The following is an 8,325-nucleotide window of genomic DNA, read 5'->3' as shown; positions in this document are numbered from 1 at the left end:
TCCTAATTTTTTTGAGAAATCACCATACTGATATCCAGAGGGGCTGTACTAGCTTGCACTCCCACCAGCAATGCAGGATTGTTCCCTTTACCCCACATTCTCTCCAGCATAAATTGTCATCAGTGTTTTGATCTTGGCCATTTTACAGGTATAATATGAAATCTCTGAGTTGTTTTGATTTGCATTTCTCTGATGACTAAGGATGTTGAGCATTTCCTTAAGTGTATTTCAGCCATCTTAGATTCATCTGTTGAGAGTTCTCTAGGTATGTACTCCAATTTTTTATTGGATAATGTTCTTTTGATGGCCAATTTCTTGAGTACTTTGCATATTTTGGAAATCAGCCCTCAGTCTGATGTGGAGTTACAGGTTTCCTTTCGATGTCTTCATACATAGTTGTATCCTGCTCCCCATATTCTGCTCTCCCATATCCCTATTACCCATTCCCATTTGTTACCCTTCCATCCCAAGTATCCCCATTCCACTTTCATGTCACATGTGTTTATTGTCCTCCCCACACTCCTCCCTTAAAACCTCTTTTTTCTACTTTAATGAGCCCTTTTCTAGTTTCCTGATATCAGCTCACACTTACTCCCATGTGAGTATATTGAAAATTATGTAAAAATATGTAAATAGGTCAAAATTAAAAGTTAGAATCCACATAAGAGGAAACATGATCTTTGTCTGAATTTGGGTTACTCAACACAGTATTTTCCAGTTGAGTCCATTTTCCTGCAAAATCTTTAAATTCATTTCCCTTTATTAATGAATAAAATTCCATTGTATTTATGAGCAATATTTTTATTATTTGTTGATGAACAGCTAGGTTGATTCCATATCTTTTCTATAGTAAGCACCTCATAGGCTGGAGTCCCAGACTGGATAAAAAGGCAAGAGGAGAAAGTCAACTGAGTACCAGCTTTCCTCTTTCTCTGCTCCCAGCAATGGCTGCCATTCATCACTATGTCTTTTGCATACTTTCAAACTTTACACCCTCCCACTTTGGTGTGGAAAGTCCTTCTGTATATGTGTTGCATTTATTATTTAATGAATAAATAAGCTACTTTTAGTCAGTGGCTTAACAGAATATAGTCAGGCTGGAAAAGATATAGAGAGAGAATAGGCAGAGTCAGGGAAAAGCCAGGGAGCTACCTGCAGGAGATGGGTGCACAGGAACTTTGCAGGTAAGCCACAGATTAATAGAAATGGGTTGATTTAAGATATGAGTTAGCCAGAAATATGCTTAAGCTATTGGTCAAACAGTAATGCAAATAATATACTTTCTGTGTGATTGTAGCTGTCTAAGTGGCTGGGAATGAACAAGCAGCCACCAACAACACCACTTCACTGACTTAAAACCTCCTACTGACTCAAGACCAATAAACATAGTTATACAAGCATCTCCATGGTAGGATATCTTTTGGATATTTTGCCCAAGAATAGATCATAGACAGTTTTATTTTCAGTTGTTTGAGAGGCCTTCACACTGATTTCTAAGATGATTACACTAGGTTAGACCCATCAACAGTAAAAGATGATTTCTTTCCTCACATACACACCAGTCTTTGTTGTATTTAGTTTCCATATGGCAACCATTCTGCCTAGAAAGGGATAGAATCTCGAGGTAGTTTTAATTTGCATTCAATCCTATAATGTCTAAGAATAAGGAAAAAGCACTTAAAGTATTTAATGACCATTCATATTTCTGCTTTTAAAAACTGGCTAGCACACAAAGACATTACTAAGAAAGAAAATTACATACAAATCTCACTCATGAACATTGATGCAAAAATACTCTATAAAACACTGGAAAACCAAATCCAAGAACACATGAGAAAAATCATCCACCATGATCAAGTTGGCTTCAACCCAGAGATACAGGGATGCTTCAACATACAAAAAATCTGTCAATGTAATCCACCACATAAACAAACTAAAATAAATGATCATCTCATTAGATAATGAAAAAAACCTTTGACAAAATACAACATTTCTTCATGATAAAGGTCTTGGAGAAAGCAAGGACACAAGGAACATACCTAAACATAATAAAGGCAATATCTAGCAAGCCAACAGCCAACATCAAACTAAATGGAGAGAAACTCAATGCAGTCCCACTGAAATCAGGAGCAAGACAAGGCTGTCCACTTTCTCCATATCTATTCAATAGAGTTCTTGAGGTTCTATCTAGAGCTATAAAAAAAAGACGATCAAGAGGATACAAATAGGAAAAGAAGAAGTGAAACTTTCACTATTTGCTGATGATATAATAGTTTACATAGGCAACCCCAAAAATTCTACCAGGGAACGTCTACAACTCATAAACACCTTCAGTAATGTAGCAAGATACAAGATTAAGTAAAAAAAATCTGTAGCCCTCCTGTACACATATGATAAATGGACTGAAAAAGAAATCAGAGAAACATCACCCTTCACAATAGCCAAAAATATCATAAAATATCCAGAGTAACTCTAAAAACAAACAAGTGGAAGACCTCTATGACAAGAACTTTAAATCTTTGAAGAAAGAAATTTTAAAAGACACCAGAAAATAGAAAGAACTCCCATGTTCTTGGGTAGGTAGAATTAACATAGTAAAAATGGCAATCTTACCAAAAGCAATCTACAGATTCAATGCAATGCCTATCAAAATCCCAGAAAAATTCTTCACAGACCTTGAAAGAACAATACTCAACTTCATATGGAAAAATAAAAATCCCAGGATAGCCAGAACAATTCTGTACAATAAAGGAACTTCTAGAGGCATCACAGTTCCTGACTTCAAACTCTACTACAGAGCTATAGTACTTAAAACCACCTGGTATTGGCATAAAAACAGACAGGAGGACAAATGGAACCAAACTGAAGCTCAGATATCAATCCATACACCTATGAACACATAATTTTTGACAAAGAAGTGAAAATATAAAATGAAAAAAAAGAAAGCATATTCAACAAATGGTGCTGGCATAACTGGATATCAACATGTAGAAGAAAGAAAATAGATCCATATCTATTGTCATGCACAAAACTCAAGCACAAATGAATCAAACACCTCAATATAAAGCCAACCACACTGAACCTCATAGAAGAGAAAGTGGGAAGTACACTTGAACATTGGTACAGGAGACCACTTCCTAAATATAACCCCAGTAGCACAGACACTGAGAGAAACAATTAATAAATTAACTTCCTGAAACTGAGAAGCTTCTGTAAAGCAAAGGACATGGTCAAAAAGACAAAATGACAGCCTACAGAATGGGAAAAGATCTTCACCAACCCCACATCAAACAAAGGGCTGATCTCCAAAATATACAAAGGACTCAAGAAATTGATCATAAAAAAAAACAAATAATCTAATAAAGAAATGAGGTCCAGACCTAAACAGAGAACTCTCAACAGAGGAATCTAAAAGGGCAAAAAGACACTTAAAGAAATGCTCAATATCCTTAATCATCAAAGAAATGCAAATTAAAACAACTCTGAGATTCCATCTTACACAAAGGGGTCAACATCTAGAATATATAAAGAACAGCAAAAATTAAACACACAAATACTGGATGTTCTTTTAAAAGCCAGTTTTTCACACATCCCTGTCTTTGCCATGTGTGATGTAAATCACATTCCATGTGCTGTTCAAACTCACTGAAAAGCTGGTCCTGGTAGTGGGGCTTTTCTCTCCTTTCCCGTGTCAAACCCAAGCATGCTTGCCCAAGTTACATTGTGTAGGGATGGGCTGTCCCCGAACTATTTGACAAAATTCTCCATGGCAGCAAGGGTAGTTTACTCCATGATGCCAACCAGGAAGCAGAGAAGGAGATGTCAAAGCTCAGCTGGCTTTCCCCTTTTTATTCAGTAGGGACTCCAGCCATTGGGATAGTGCTGCTCACATTCAGGATTTGCACTCCATGTTTTTTACTTCACTCAAGCTGGCAAGTGAAATTAACCACCATAGGAAGCTAGGGAATTGTCGCCACCAAGGAGACAACATTTGAGTTTGGTCATGAATGAGTGGGAGGCTTAGAATCAGTCAAGCAGGAGGACATTAGAGTTGGAATAGCATGTTTTCTCTTTATAGTTCAGAGACTGACCTATAGTCATATCTTCAGTTTTGAATGAGTGAGGTTATTAAGTACACAGCACTCCAAATAAGAGAGAAAACAGCTAATGGTATAGAGATAACAAACCACATCAAACCAGGCTCTCAGGACTTCCAGCAGAAGTTGACTATGGGGACTCCTTAGAAGCACTCACCTAGAGTTCCCAATAGAGACAGTTCTGGGCAGAACAATATCACCTCTGGTGGGGCTTCCAAGACAACAAAAGGCAACCACTAAATTGGGCACTCAGCCTCCAGCTGAGACCAAAGAAGGTGAGGCAGTTGGAGTTTCCAACTAAGCTTTCTCTCCATGGCTCAGCATCTCATAGTGAATCCCCAGTTTCTCTTTCCCACTGCAGGTGTATTATATTGTAAGATGAGCAATAATAACCTCTGTTGGAAAGGATTTACCTTTTACCTGTTTTCAAGGACACGGTATTTTTACTCTTGGACTGTTTTGCCTTCTTCCAGGACTGTGATTATTTCAGGAGTCTGGGAGATCAGGAAATAAACAAGCAGCCTCCTACTATAAATTGGTGCCCAATGTGGTTGACTTAATCTATGTAAAACCTGAGAAAGCTTAAAAACATAATTCTAGACACATGCACAAATATCCAGAGTTAAGCACAACTTAATGCCATGGCTCCTTTAAAAGAGGTCTCACTGATTCAGTGGTAGCAGAAAAAAAAAAAAAAAACATGGTTTATAAACAGCAGCTTCCTGGGCCATGCGGCCAGCATGAACTCTGACTCTTTCCGGAGGTCCAGCTATAGAACATTTAAATGGGATTTGTGGGCAGCATGTTGCAAGTTCCTGGTGGCATCATGGGCCAACTGGTTATCAGAATTGAGGTGGTGAGGACAGCTCCTACCTGGCAGTCCCAAAGGCAGTGAACAGACTTCCACCATGTTGGACTGGGAAAAGCAAGAAGGCAGGGCCATATTTGCTCTAGCAAAGCCATAGCTTAGGTTTGTAAGAAGCATTTAGCATTTTAAGAAGCACTCCTGATCAGATAAAAATTATAAATACACAATAAAGACAAATTTGGATGGGAAGACCTCTAAATGGGTCACAGTGTTGGGAAAATGTACATAGGCTTGGGAGAGGGAAGAAAAAGAATATAGATAGTTATAAAAAGAAGTAAATATTTTTTTAAAAAAGGTAAAGTCTTTAAAGAGACAGAGTACAGATAATCATAGATTAAAAAAATTAAGAAAGAATAAGCCACATAAAGATGAAATATACACAGAGAGTCTAGATTATGTATACTATTGTGTTTTCTTTGAATTTTTTGGCTGCAGAGATATTTAATACTGGGAGCTGCTAAGCCAAGCCAACACACATACTTTAAAGGTATCTTGATTCCAAAATATGGGTCTAAGGATTTGTTGCTTTGGAAAAGAGGTTCTTCTTTTGTTTCCACAGAAGATGAGAACCCAAGGATTTCTTCTAGACTAAAACAGTTTAATGGACCAAGACCCCCTGAAAGGTCATCATGAACACCCCCCAAAAGTACATTGACCAATAAAAAGCAGGAAGCAGTTTAGAGAGAACTATTCCAAACTTCCTTAAATGATTGCTTATAATTTTACATTTAAAGAGGGATAGGATATAAATATGAATTCACATTGATATGAATCCTGGTTTATTGGTAAAAATCTAAGGTCAATTTTGTTATATATATATATATACATATATACATATATATATATATATAATTTATGATCTTGATTAAGATATTTTGTTTGTCCAGCTCATTAAAAATGTAATGGATAATTAAGAAATATAGGTTAATAATCATCTATAATAGCCAAGCTTGTAGTCATATTAGTTTTCTAGATATATAGAGATATATTTCAGTTAGATAGGTATTCTTCAAATATTTCAGAGACCTTAAGAATATGGCATTTAAAATGCTTTAAGAGCTCAAGATTTTTCATGACAATGAGACACATTTGCTTCTGGCAGCACCAATAGCTTCTAGAGGAAAATGAGCACTGAAGAGGCTCTGTATAGAGTTTACTAGCCATTTGGGCAAGAAACTACTCTTGCCTAGACTGCTTGATGGTATGCTGTATGAACTGGACTTGCAGAACCCACAGAGAAATGACTGCTGAACTTGCCTAAAGGCGAGACTATCCTTCAGGGTTCCTGCTTCATGAAAGAGCCTGCCAGATATTCTGCAGGACACAGAGGAAAGTGACTGACAAACTTCTAATATAGGTGGAATTATCTTTGAAATTTCCTGCTTGGTGAAAAAGTCTTATAGAAACTATGGACCTGGAGGCTAAAGATGGATGCCCCAGCGTTGCAAAAGAACTCTGGGTGACTATCCAGGCATCAAGATATCTCTGGCAATTCTAGAGCTTTGCAAGTTGCTTACAATGCATTTCCTTTTTATTAGGTAATATTATATCCTTCTGTGGTCTTTGATGGAATTGATAGTTATAGTTTTCCTTAGTTATGATAAAAGATAAAGTATATATAAATATTATAACTATAATTCTTGCCTGCCAACTCTTTTGTTATATGTAATTTTGCTATGTTAAACTTAAAACCTTCCTTTTTATTTAAACAAAAAAAGGAGAAATGATGTGGGAGGTCCTTCTGTCTATGTGTTGCTTTTATTGGTTAATGAACTAAAAAACTGCTTGGCCTAATAGGGCAGAGTAGAGGTAGGCATGAAAAACTAAGCTGAATGCTGGGAGGAAGAAGGTGGAGAGAGCAGAAGCCATGGAGCAGCCACCAGAGACATACATGTCAGAATCTTGCCAGTAGGTCACAAGTCTCATGGTAAAATATAAATTAATGGAGATGGGTTAAATTAATATGTAAGAGTTAGCCAATAAGAAGCTAGAGCTAATGGGCCAAGCAGTGATTTAAATAATACAGTTTCTGTGTGGTTATCTCAGGGCTGAGCAGTTGTGATGGAGGAGTGTCTATGTATTACTTTCATTATTAATAAAGAAACTGCCTTGGCCCTTTATGAGACAGAAAATTAGGTAGGCGGAGTAGACAGAACAGAATTGTGGGAGAAAGGAAGCAGAGTTGGGGAGATACTTCAGGCCATAGTGAGTCGCCATGCTTCTCCTCTCTGAGATGGATGCAGGTTAAGATCTCTCCTGGTAAGCCACCCCTCCTGGTGCTACACAGATTACTAAATATGGGTTAAAGCAAGATATGAGAATTAACCAATAAGAGGCTGAAACTAATGGGCAAGGCAGTGTTTAAAAGAATACAGTTTCCGTGTAATTATTTTGGGTAAAACTAGCCAGGTGGCAGGACACAGCCCGCAGCTCCACTCTACACAGTTGGGGAAAAACTCTAAAAACTTTCCCTTCTATACAAAGGGAAAAGCCATCTGAGCTCTGACATTCCCTTCTCTGCTTCCTGGATGGCATCATGGAGGAAGCCACCTCTGCATTCATGCCTTCCACACCATCACAGAATGCATTTCTCTGAACTATGAAACAAAATAAACCTTAAATTATTGTTGGGTATTGAAAAAAGCAAAATTAATTAATTGATTATTACCTAATTGATTGATATGCTCCCCAGGCAAAAATACATTCAACTTGCTGTGCTCCAGTACCCCTTGGTACAACTTGATTATGACACAGGTCACTATATGCTGTGGTACCACTGAATAAAAACATGACTATGATGTGCATAATTTTATGCTTTTTCTGGTAGCCTCATTTAAAAAGTAAAGAGAATATGATAAATTTTAATAATATATTTTATTTAGCCATTAAGTCACTCAAACACATGCAAAAGTGATTTACTATTTTCTCATTAACTCATCAAGTGCCAATGTATATCTTCCATGAAGCATATTTTAAATTAAGACACAATATTGTCATCAAAAATAATATTAGTACATACATAATTATTAATCCAACATTTTGATTACCAAAATGTACAGCTGAAAAAGCAGATTCACATTCCACCGTTGTTCCAAATCTACTTGAAAGCTTTCTGATAAGTGAGTTAAATATGTTCTTGGTTTTATACTGAAATAAAAATCAAATAATGAAACTCAGCTCCTTGGTCACAGCGGCTGCATTTCTTTTCCACACCCTGGGATGCAGCTAATGACTGTTACACTGGGCACTGAAGCTCTGCCAAAATTGTCCGTGCATGTATCTCTCGTCCTCACTAAAAGGCTCTACGATGCTTAGATCTTCCTCACTGCCGAGTGTAAATATGGCTGGAGTCATAAATGG

Source organism: Arvicola amphibius, chromosome 5, assembly GCF_903992535.2.
Source record: "Arvicola amphibius chromosome 5, mArvAmp1.2, whole genome shotgun sequence".
In the NCBI taxonomy this organism is placed as follows: domain Eukaryota; kingdom Metazoa; phylum Chordata; class Mammalia; order Rodentia; family Cricetidae; genus Arvicola; species Arvicola amphibius.
The sequence above is the reverse complement of the archived record's forward strand: the minus strand, read 5'-3'. Positions refer to the sequence as shown.